The following is a 12,881-nucleotide window of genomic DNA, read 5'->3' on the forward strand; positions in this document are numbered from 1 at the left end:
AAATAGTATTAACCCCTAATCTGCCCTCCCTAACATCGCCGACACCTAACTTCAATTATTAACCCCTAATCTGACGACTGGAGCTCACCGCTACTATAATAAATGGATTAACCCCTAAAGCTAAGTCTAACCCTAACACTAACACCCCCCTAACTTAAATATAATTTACATCTAACGAAATAAATTAACTCTTATTAAATTAATTATTCCTATTTAAAGCTAAATACTTACCTGTAAAATACATCCTAATATAGCTACAATATAAATTATAATTATATTATAGCTATTTTAGGATTAATATTTATTTTACAGGCAACTTGGTAATTATTTTAACCAGGTACAATAGCTATTTAATAGTTACCTAGTTAAAATAATAACAAATTTACCTGTAAAATAAATCCTAACCTAAGATATAATTAAACCTAACACTACCCTATCAATAAATTAATTAAATAAACTACCTACAATTACCTACAATTAACCTAACACTACACTATCAATAAATTAATTAAACACAATTCCTACAAATAAATACAATTAAATAAACTAGCTAAAGTACAAAAAATAAAAAAGAACTAAGTTACAAAAAATAAAAAAATATTTACAAACATAAGAAAAATATTACAACAATTTTAAACTAATTACACCTACTCTAAGCCCCCTAATAAAATAACAAAGCCCCCCAAAATAAAAAAATTCCCTACCCTATTCTAAATTAAAAAAGTTAAAAGCTCTTTTACCTTACCAGCCCTGAACAGGGCCCTTTGCGGGGCATGCCCCAAGAATTTCAGCTCTTTTGCCTGTAAAAAAAAACATACAATACCCCCCCCCAACATTACAACCCACCACCCACATACCCCTAATCTAACCCAAACCCCCCTTAAATAAACCTAACACTAAGCCCCTGAAGATCTTCCTACCTTGTCTTCACCATCCAGGTTCACCGATCCGTCCTGAAGAGCTCCTCCGATGTCCTGATCCAAGCCCAAGCGGGGGGCTGAAGAGGTCCATGATCCGGTCAAAGTCTTCATCCAAGCGGGGCAGAAGAGGATCTTCCATCCGATTGAAGTCTTCATCCAGGCGGCATCTTCTATGGTCTTCCATCCGTAGCGCGGAACATCCATCCGGCCCGACGACTGAACGACGAATGACTGTTCCTTTAAGGGACGTCATCCAAGATGGCGTCCCTCGAATTCCGATTGGCTGATAGGATTCTATCAGCCAATCGGAATTAAGGTAGGAATTTTCTGATTGGCTGATGGAATCAGCCAATCAGAATCAAGTTCAATCCGATTGGCTGATCCGATCAGCCAATCAGATTGAGCTCGCATTCTATTGGCTGATCGGAACAGCCAATAGAATGCGAGCTCAATCTGATTGGCTGATTGGATCAGCCAATCGGATTGAACTTGATTCTGATTGGCTGATTCCATCAGCCAATCAGAAAATTCCTACCTTAATTCCGATTGGCTGATAGAATCCTATCAGCCAATCGGAATTCGAGGGACGCCATCTTGGATGACGTCCCTTAAAGGAACAGTCATTCGTCGTTCAGTCGTCGGGCCGGATGGATGTTCCGCGCTGGAGGTCTTCAGGATCCTGCCGCTTCGCTACGGATGGAAGACCATAGAAGATGCCGCCTGGATGAAGACTTCAATCGGATGGAAGATCCTCTTCTGCCCCGCTTGGATGAAGACTTTGACCGGATCATGGACCTCTTCAGCCCCCCGCTTGGGCTTGGATCAGGACATCGGAGGAGCTCTTCAGGACGGATCGGTGAACCTGGATGGTGAAGACAAGGTAGGAAGATCTTCAGGGGCTTAGTGTTAGGTTTATTTAAGGGGGGTTTGGGTTAGATTAGGGGTATGTGGGTGGTGGGTTGTAATGTTGGGGGGGGGTATTGTATGTTTTTTTTTACAGGCAAAAGAGCTGAAATTCTTGGGGCATGCCCCGCAAAGGGCCCTGTTCAGGGCTGGTAAGGTAAAAGAGCTTTTAACTTTAATTTAGAATAGGGTAGGGAATTTTTTATTTTGGGGGGCTTTGTTATTTTATTAGGGGGCTTAGAGTAGGTGTAATTAGTTTAAAATTGTTGTAATATTTTTCTTATGTTTGTAAATATTTTTTTATTTTTTGTACTTTAGCTAGTTTATTTAATTGTATTTATTTGTAGGAATGGTGTTTAATTAATTTATTGATAGTGTAGTGTTAGGTTAATTGTAGGTAATTGTAGGTAGTTTATTTAATTAATTTATTGATAGGGTAGTGTTAGGTTTAATTATATCTTAGGTTAGGATTTATTTTACAGGTAAATTTGTTATTATTTTAACTAGGTAACTATTAAATAGCTATTGTACCTGGTTAAAATAATTACCAAGTTGCCTGTAAAATAAATATTAATCCTAAAATAGCTATAATATAATTATAATTTATATTGTAGCTATATTAGGATGTATTTTACAGGTAAGTATTTAGCTTTAAATAGGAATAATTAATTTAATAAGAGTTAATTTATTTCGTTAGATGTAAATTATATTTAAGTTAGGGGGGTGTTAGTGTTAGGGTTAGACTTAGCTTTAGGGGTTAATCCATTTATTATAGTAGCGGTGAGCTCCGGTCGTCAGATTAGGGGTTAATAATTGAAGTTAGGTGTCGGCGATGTTAGGGAGGGCAGATTAGGGGTTAATACTATTTATGATAGGGTTAGTGAGGCGGATTAGGGGTTAATAACTTTATTATAGTAGCGCTCAGGTCCGCTCGGCAGATTAGGGGTTAATAAGTGTAGGCAGGTGTCGGCGACGTTGTGGGGGGCAGATTAGGGGTTAATAAATATAATATAGGGGTCGGCGGTATTAGGGGCAGCAGATTAGGGGTACATAGGGATAACGTAGGTTGCGGCGGTTTACGGAGCGGCAGATTAGGGGTTAAAAAAATATGCAGGGGTCAGCGATAGCGGGAGCGGCAGATTAGGGGTTAATAAGTGTAAGGTTAGGGGTGTTTAGACTCAGGGTACATGTTAGGGTGTTAGGTGCAGACTTAGGAAGTGTTTCCCCATAGGAAACAATGGGGCTGCGTTAGGAGCTGAATGCTGCTTTTTTGCAGGTGTTAGGTTTTTTTTCAGCTCAAACAGCCCCATTGTTTCCTATGGGAGAATCGTGCACGAGCACGTTTTTGAGGCTGGCCGCGTCCGTAAGCAACTCTGGTATCGAGAGTTGCATTTGCGGTAAAAATGCTCTACGCTCCTTTTTTGGAGCCTAACGCAGCATTTGTTTGAACTCTCGATACCAGAGTTAAATTTATGGTGCGGCCAGAAAAAAGCCTGCGGAGCGTTAACAGCCCTTTTACCGCCAAACTCCAAATCTAGGCCTTAGTGACTAAACATCTGCCGATTCAGGGCAATCTACAGTTTATCCCAGGCTACACAACGGAGGTGTTTGTTGCATGGCACCACCAACACCTCACTAGGCTTTATCAGCTTTTTAACCCACTCACCTTAGATATCACGCCATTTAATGAGCTACAAAATTCGTATCGTCTCTCGGGACGCATAGGTTTGCATATTTTCAGTGTAGACACTACCTTTACAAGTTGATGTCAGACAAACTGTTAACTACGGAACCCTCTAACATAGATAGATAAATTGTTGTTTTGGCCAGACAGTGTTCTTATAAGATTTCATACACCTATGATCTGCTACTTAAACATTATGAAGACTTTACCTTGCAGGGAATCTTAATGAAATGGTCGATTCATAGAGATCTGTCAGTAGACTCTGATCTCCTTAAAAGTAGTCTTAGGAAGGTACATGCTAGTACGATTTCTGCAAATCTGAGGGAGACTTGACACATGAAATTTATACATAAATCCTACATTACGCCGGTGCTCCGTTCCAGGTGGGTTCCGGGGGCGGAAAACATTTGTAATAAGTGTAGATATCCATCTCCCGACTGGACAAATCAACAGGTGAAGCTCATGGCACAACACATTATATTCCTGATACCCAAAGATAGAATTTATAAGTTTGACATTTTTATAACCACAGTCCTCATGCTTGCTAGGGTAATCATTCTAGCGGGTGGGCTAGCAATAGAACTCTTCCCTTCAAGCAACTACTTAGCAAGATACACACCCAGATGTTGATTGAACAAGCAGACACAAAAGGGGACCCAGAGAAAAGAGTTAAAGGATTTCTCCACAAATGGGAGGCTTATCTTTTATTTCTACCACCTAAAGTTAGGGATAGTGTCTTATACCCATTTAGAAATAGCCTTTACATCCTAAATGAGAACCTTAGAGGTAAATGGTGCCCAGATATCTTCCAGGTGTGGGTCTGATGTCTCTTGAGGTAATTCCTTTCACCGTTCTCAAAGAAATCAGCCGGTATCAGTGTTGTGGCGAAGTTCCACTCTTTTGCGGTCTGTCTTTTCTACCTGTTCTCCTCACAGGATAGTATATTGATGTTCAGTAGTGCATCGGTTGCTGTTAAAGGAGGTGTTTATTCCCCTATATCGCCAGGTTGAAGTTGTAAGCTTAGGACATACCATGGAGCTTTCTCAAAATGCAGCCATGTTCCTGCACGGCTACGCTCCGCCCCGCCCCCGAAATCGCTCCTTTTATGTTTATTTTTTTTATATAAAATAGCTGGGTAAAGGTGTAGTTTAGAGTCCCACATTCCAGCGGCATGAGCGTCCCAAATTCTTACAGCGCCCGGTTGGAAGGTACCACATGGGGAGGGAAGGAGAAGGGACGATATTGTAAAAGAGTGATCTGTGTGAGGGGGGGGGGCCATGAATAGGTTTCCAGCGGCGGTTGTGGCGCCCGGGAACAATATTGGAACAGAGCAATCTATACCAATACCTGCCCCTGGAGCCGCAACCGCCACTGGGAACCTATTTATGCCCCTCCCTTTACATTACCTTTCTGAAGTAATTCCCAGGTTACCTTTCTGAAGTAATTCCCACTCAAATGGAACATTTCTTAAAGTTGTTTAGCAAAATTACATTTTTCAATAAAATATAACATGTTTAAATAAAATATAACATGGTTACATAATTTGGGACGCTAAACTACACCTTTACCAATAGCAGTTTGTGTTCTTTTAAACCACTAATCATAAAATAGGTTGAACTTGCAGTGTCATCAGATCTGATTATTTTATCACTTTCTGTACACACAAACAATTCTTTATATTATTCCGCTCTGTAAACCAAAGCCCGATACTTGGGGCCCTATTATTTAAACTTCGCAAGTTCAGACGTGGTTTTACTAGCTGACCCTCGCAGGGGCTGCCCTGGTGGAATTATCGTAAAAAAGATGCAGTCCATGGGAGTGGCGAGAGGTCTCCTATTGAAAGTAATGGAGCTCACTGAAAAGGGGCACTTCGCTCTGTAGAGCAAAGTTAGCAGAGAGCAGGGGGTGCACTTTAAAAAGTAAATCATATTACACTGTTTTTTGCATATAGCATCTTACAATCGCCTATACTTTCGTATGCATGTTCTTTTCTATTAGGGTTATAAGTATTTTGAGAAAAGCACGCCACCTTTTAGATGGCGAGAAAAAAAACTGAAATCTGTAGTGAAAATATTTACAGAATTACACTGGAATTAGAGAGACATTTTTATATACATCTATGGAACGCCCATGTTCAGCCCATTTTACGAAAAAACAAACAATTGTGCTTTGTATTTTATTCTTCTAACTAAATCAATAGAAATTATTGCATAGGCAATTGGCAAATCTAGGCAAGTATCCCTGCTTGCAACTCATGTACATTGTTACCAATGCACCAGAGGATTCTGGGTAAGATATGCAAATTAGATATGCAACTATGTTAACATTCAGCAATCCCCCTAATGGGGTAAATGCAGCAAATACAAAAAATCACATTGCTGCATTTACCCCATTAGGGGATCGCTTTGTGTTAACACAGTATTTTGAAGCAAAAAGCTGAGATGTTACATATCTAATTTGCACATCTTACCCAGACTCCTCTGGTGCATTGGTAACTATGTATATGGAGTTTTTTTGGGTGAAGGCAAGCGGGGATACTTGCCTAGATGTGCTAATTGCCTATGCAATAATTTCTATTGATTTACTTTTGCGATATGGAGGATTTTAATCTCATGCTTTTATCTCCACCATAATTTTAATGAATTTTGATACTTATTACAAATTTCTGTGTTTTTTTTGTGCATCCAGTCTGAGCATTTCTAATACAATTTTATTCTTGTGTAATTTACATACAAATTTAACTTTTGTGATAAAATAAGATTTTTGGTGAACAAATTTTGTTACAATTTGTGATGCACCTTATCAATATATTTTTGTGTGAATGGTTCAATTATTTGTTTTCTAAGATTTTTAAAATACAAACTTTTTTTCTTCTTCATAATTTAAGTACATTGGATGCGCAAAAAAAAACACAGAAATTTATAGTGTTCACCCCTTAGCGGGACACCCTGTTTTCAGGGTAAAAAGTGCCTTTAGATCATTCCACCAGGGAAATAGAAGTACTGGCATTCTTTAATAATCTCGCCAGCCTAGAGACCCTCAGAGAACAATTGAAAATTTAAATTTTATTACTTTTCTCTCTTACTGGAAGTATAATTTCTTCTGCTGGCTATGTTTACACAGCTTTTCCATAGCCAATACTTAAAGGGACATGAAACTCATAATTTTTCTATTTATGTTTCAGAAAGAGCATGCAATTTTTAACAACTTTCCAATTTACTTAAATTAGCAAAGTTATTTAATTCCTTTGGTGTTATTTGTTGAAGGAGCAGCATTGCACTACAGGAAGCTAGCTGAACATATTGAGTTAACCAATGACCAGAGGCAACAGCTAGCTCCCAGTAGTGCATTGCTGCTCCTTAAAGGACCAGTCAACACTCCATGATATAAACATAAATGTGTGCCCATAGTTATAAATAATATTTTAGAGCTGTACCTGGTTTAAATGCACCTCATAATCATTGAAAACGAAAGTTTTGAAAATCTTTTTGCTTTCCCCGTCCTCCCAGGTCACGTGGGTAATGTTGCCTAATGAAAACTGCATATACGTATATGCACAAAACACACTGAAAAAGCGGCGCTAAAAATAGACCACTAATACACACATATACATATATGATATTGTGGACAAAATTCAAGTGATATCCAATAATCAAACTTCAAAATTCATAGAATACACAGTATTTATGGATCTTAAAGACTGCTACGGCTGCATACCGCATAAAGGAGGATTTTCTATGTGCTCATTTTACACATACTTCTTGTATGTTTTTATTGTGCGTGTGAATTGTCAATAAATTACATCTGGGGTTGCTCTGTCTATTTCTATACCTTCTATATACATATGCAGTTTTCCTCCTCTACGCATGTCCCACCGCAAGTGGTGACGTCACATGTGACGTAACTAAACAGGACCCCGCTTCTTTGGTGGAATAGTGCACATCCAAGACTGTGTACTGCTCGCCTAGGCAGAAAAACACCTGCGTGCTGCCAAAGAGTGAATAAAATATTATAAGGGAGAGACTGAGGCCACTGACATGAAAGGGAACTGCTCCAGCTTTACTGCTCATACAGTCGAGCTGCTCCCTTTCATGCTGTGCTAGATGGTGTGCTCAAATTAATGCACGCACCGGGGGAGTCACATGAGCGTGCAGGGGATCACATGGGCATGCAAGCACACGTACATAGAAAATAGCATGCAAATTAACACTCTAACGATTCTCTGGATACCGTTGTCAATAACTGAGGGAAATCCTCCTTTGGCCAGGGGCGGAGGGACAGCGGTGGCAAAATGGAAAAAGGAGCAGTTTTAAACTAAGTTTTCATTCAAATTATAATTCATTTATATAAAATGTATGCTTCAGATTGATTCTATTTTAGCTTAACTATACAATGGTACTTTTTTTTTATACTTCATTTAATCACTCATTGATTGGTTCTTTAAAGGGACCGTATGATATAAAATAGTTTTTCCCCTTAATGTGTTTCCAATTATTTTTTTACCAGCTGCAGAGTATAACATGTATGAGATTTGCTTTTTAAGACTTATTTGTGTATATGAATTAGCTGATTTTGTGTTTTGAAGCCACAACCTAATAAAATGGGTTGAGCTTGAAGGTATAATCAGATCTCATTACTTTATCACATTGTGTACATATACCTGCTTCTTTATCTTATATCTGTCCATAAACCAATCACCATTACTTGGAGAGAACAATGGAAAATTAACATTTCTCCAACATAGGTGTGTCCGGTCCACGGCGTCATCCTTACTTGTGGGATATTCTCTTCCCCAACAGGAAACAGGAAATGGCAAAGAGCCCAGCAAAGCTGGTCACATGATCCCTCCTAGGCTCCGCCTACCCCAGTCATTCTCTTTGCCGTTGTACAGGCAACATCTCCACGGAGATGGCTTAGAGTTTTTTAGTGTTTAACTGTAGTTTTTATTATTCAATCAAGAGTTTGTTATTTTAAAATAGTGCTGGTATGTACTATTTACTCAGAAACAGAAAAGAGATGAAGATTTCTGTTTGTATGAGGAAAATGATTTTAGCAACCGTTACTAAAATCCATGGCTGTTCCACACAGGACTGTTGAGAGGAATTAACTTCAGTTGGGGGAACAGTGAGCAGTCTCTTGCTGCTTGAGGTATGACACATTCTAACAAGACGATGTAATGCTGGAAGCTGTCATTTTCCCTATGGGATCCGGTAAGCCATGTTTATTAAGATAGTAAATAAGGGCTTCACAAGGGCTTATTAAGACTGTAGACTTTTTCTGGGCTAAATCGATTCATTATTAACACATATTTAGCCTTGAGGAATCATTTAATCTGGGTATTTTGATAAGATTATATCGGCAGGCACTGTTTTAGACACCTTATTCTTAGGGGCTTTCCCAAATCATAGGCAGAGCCTCATTTTCGCGCCGGTGTTGCGCACTTGTTTTTGAGAGGCATGACATGCAGTCGCATGTGTGAGGAGCTCTGATACATAGAAAAGACTTTCTGAAGGCGTCATTTGGTATCGTATTCCCCTTTGGGCTTGGTTGGGTCTCAGCAAAGCAGATACCAGGGACGGTAAAGGGGTTAAAGTTAAAAACGGCTCCGGTTCCGTTATTTTAAGGGTTAAAGCTTCCAAATTTGGTGTGCAATACTTTTAAGGCTTTAAGACACTGTGGTGAAATTTTGGTGAATTTTGAACAATTCCTTCATATTTTTTCGCAATTGCAGTAATAAAGTGTGTTCAGTTTAAAATTTAAAGTGACAGTAACGGTTTTCTTTTAAAACGTTTTTTGTACTTTGTTATCAAGTTTATGCCTGTTTAACATGTCTGAACTACCAGATAGACTGTGTTCTGAATGTGGGGAAGCCAGAGTTCCTTCTCATTTAAATAAATGTGATTTATGTGACAATGACAATGATGCCCAAGATGATTCCTCAAGTGAGGGGAGTAAGCATGGTACTGCATCATTCCCTCCTTCGTCTACACGAGTCTTGCCCACTCAGGAGGCCCCTAGTACATCTAGCGCGCCAATACTCCTTACTATGCAACAATTAACGGCTGTAATGGATAATTCTGTCAAAAACATTTTAGCCAAAATGCACACTTATCAGCGTAAGCGCGACTGCTCTGTTTTAGATACTGAAGAGCATGACGACGCTGATAATAATGGTTCTGAAGGGCCCCTAAACAAGTCTGATGGGGCCAGGGAGGTTTTGTCTGAGGGAGAAATTACTGATTCAGGGAACATTTCTCAACAAGCTGAACCTGATGTGATTACGTTTAAATTTAAGTTGGAACATCTCCGCATTCTGCTTAAGGAGGTATTATCCACTCTGGATGATTGTGACAAGTTGGTCATCCCAGAGAAACTATGTAAAATGGACAAGTTCCTAGAGGTCCCGGGGCTCCCTGAAGCTTTTCCTATACCCAAGCGGGTGGCGGACATTGTAAATAAAGAATGGGAAAGGCCCGGTATTCCTTTCGTCCCTCCCCCCATATTTAAAAAATTGTTTCCTATGGTCGACCCCAGAAAGGACTTATGGCAGACAGTCCCCAAGGTCGAGGGAGCGGTTTCCACTTTAAACAAACGCACCACTATACCCATAGAAGATAGTTGTGCTTTCAAAGATCCTATGGATAAAAAATTAGAAGGTTTACTTAAAAAGATGTTTGTTCAGCAGGGTTACCTTCTACAACCAATTTCATGCATTGTCCCTGTCGCTACAGCCGCGTGTTTCTGGTTCGATGAGCTGGTAAAGGCGGTCGATAGTGATTCTCCTCCTTATGAGGAGATTATGGACAGAATCAATGCTCTCAAATTGGCTAATTCTTTCACCCTAGACGCCACTTTGCAATTGGCTAGGTTAGCGGCTAAGAATTCTGGGTTTGCTATTGTGGCGCGCAGAGCGCTTTGGTTGAAATCTTGGTCAGCTGATGCGTCTTCCAAGAACAAGCTACTTAACATTCCTTTCAAGGGGAAAACGCTGTTTGGCCCTGACTTGAAAGAGATTATCTCTGATATCACTGGGGGTAAGGGCCACGCCCTTCCTCAGGATCGGCCTTTCAAGGCCAAAAATAAACCTAATTTTCGTCCCTTTCGTAGAAACGGACCAGCCCAAAGTGCTACGTCCTCTAAGCAAGAGGGTAATACTTCTCAAGCCAAGCCAGCTTGGAGACCAATGCAAGGCTGGAACAAGGGAAAGCAGGCCAAGAAACCTGCCACTGCTACCAAGACAGCATGAAATGTTGGCCCCCGATCCGGGACCGGATCTGGTGGGGGGCAGACTCTCTCTCTTCGCTCAGGCTTGGGCAAGAGATGTTCTGGATCCTTGGGCGCTAGAAATAGTCTCCCAAGGTTATCTTCTGGAATTCAAGGGGCTTCCCCCAAGGGGGAGGTTCCACAGGTCTCAGTTGTCTTCAGACCACATAAAAAGACAGGCATTCTTACGTTGTGTAGAAGACCTGTTAAAAATGGGAGTGATTCATCCTGTTCCATTAGGAGAACAAGGGATGGGGTTCTACTCCAATCTGTTCATAGTTCCCAAAAAAGAGGGAACGTTCAGACCAATCTTAGATCTCAAGATCTTAAACAAGTTTCTCAAGGTTCCATCGTTCAAAATGGAAACCATTCGAACAATTCTTCCTTCCATCCAGGAAGGTCAATTCATGACCACGGTGGATTTAAAGGATGCGTATCTACATATTCCTATCCACAAGGAACATCATCGGTTCCTAAGGTTCGCATTCCTGGACAAGCATTACCAGTTCGTGGCGCTTCCTTTCGGATTAGCCACTGCTCCAAGGATTTTCACAAAGGTACTAGGGTCCCTTCTAGCTGTGCTAAGACCAAGGGGCATTGCTGTAGTACCTTACTTGGACGACATTCTGATTCAAGCGTCGTCCCTTCCTCAAGCAAAGGCTCACACGGACATCGTCCTGGCCTTTCTCAGATCTCATGGATGGAAAGTGAACGTGGAAAAGAGTTCTCTATCTCCGTCAACAAGGGTTCCCTTCTTGGGAACAATAATAGACTCCTTAGAAATGAGGATTTTTCTGACAGAGGCCAGAAAAACAAAACTTCTAGACTCTTGTCGGATACTTCATTCCGTTCCTCTTCCTTCCATAGCGCAGTGCATGGAAGTGATAGGTTTGATGGTAGCGGCAATGGACATAGTTCCTTTTGCGCGCATTCATCTAGGACCATTACAACTGTGCATGCTCAGTCAGTGGAATGGGGACTATACAAACTTGTCTCCGAGGATACAAGTAAATCAGAGGACCAGAGACTCACTCCGTTGGTGGCTGTCCCTGGACAACCTGTCACAAGGGATGACCTTCCGCAGACCAGAGTGGGTCATTGTCACGACCGACGCCAGTCTGATGGGCTGGGGCGCGGTCTGGGGATCCCTGAAAGCTCAGGGTCTTTGGTCTCGGGAAGAATCTCTTCTACCGATAAATATTCTGGAACTGAGAGCGATATTCAATGCTCTCAAGGCTTGGCCTCAGCTAGCGAGGGCCAAGTTCATACGGTTTCAATCAGACAACATGACAACTGTTGCGTACATCAACCATCAGGGGGGAACAAGGAGTTCCCTGGCGATGGAAGAAGTGACCAAAATCATTCTATGGGCGGAGTCTCACTCCTGCCACCTGTCTGCTATCCACATCCCAGGAGTGGAAAATTGGGAAGCGGATTTTCTGAGTCGTCAGACATTGCATCCGGGGGAGTGGGAACTCCATCCGGAAATCTTTGCCCAAGTCACTCAACTGTGGGGCATTCCAGACATGGATCTGATGGCCTCTCGTCAGAACTTCAAAGTTCCTTGCTACGGGTCCAGATCCAGGGATCCCAAGGCGGCTCTAGTGGATGCACTAGTAGCACCTTGGACCTTCAAACTAGCTTATGTATTCCCGCCGTTTCCTCTCATCCCCAGGCTGGTAGCCAGGATCAATCAGGAAAGGGCGTCGGTGATCTTGATAGCTCCTGCGTGGCCACGCAGGACTTGGTATGCAGATCTGGTGAATATGTCATCGGCTCCACCATGGAAGCTACCTTTGAGACGAGACCTTCTTGTTCAAGGTCCGTTCGAACATCCGAATCTGGTCTCACTCCAGCTGACTGCTTGGAGATTGAACGCTTGATCTTATCGAAGCGAGGGTTCTCAGATTCTGTTATCGATACTCTTGTTCAGGCCAGAAAGCCTGTAACTAGAAAGATTTACCACAAAATTTGGAAAAAATATATCTGTTGGTGTGAATCTAAAGGATTCCCTTGGGACAAGGTTAAGATTCCTAAGATTCTATCGTTCCTTCAAGAAGGATTGGAAAAAGGATTATCTGCAAGTTCCCTGAAGGGACAGATTTCTGCCT

General features: G+C 41.2%; 1 protein-coding gene across 2 annotated transcripts in view; it reads left to right on the top strand.

The window, feature by feature from the left end:
- ABCB10 (ATP binding cassette subfamily B member 10) overlaps nt 1-12,881 on the top strand; it is a 332,203-nt gene that overhangs the window by 16,346 nt on the left and 302,976 nt on the right. The window lies entirely within an intron of this gene.

Source organism: Bombina bombina, chromosome 4, assembly GCF_027579735.1.
Source record: "Bombina bombina isolate aBomBom1 chromosome 4, aBomBom1.pri, whole genome shotgun sequence".
In the NCBI taxonomy this organism is placed as follows: Eukaryota; Metazoa; Chordata; class Amphibia; order Anura; family Bombinatoridae; genus Bombina; species Bombina bombina.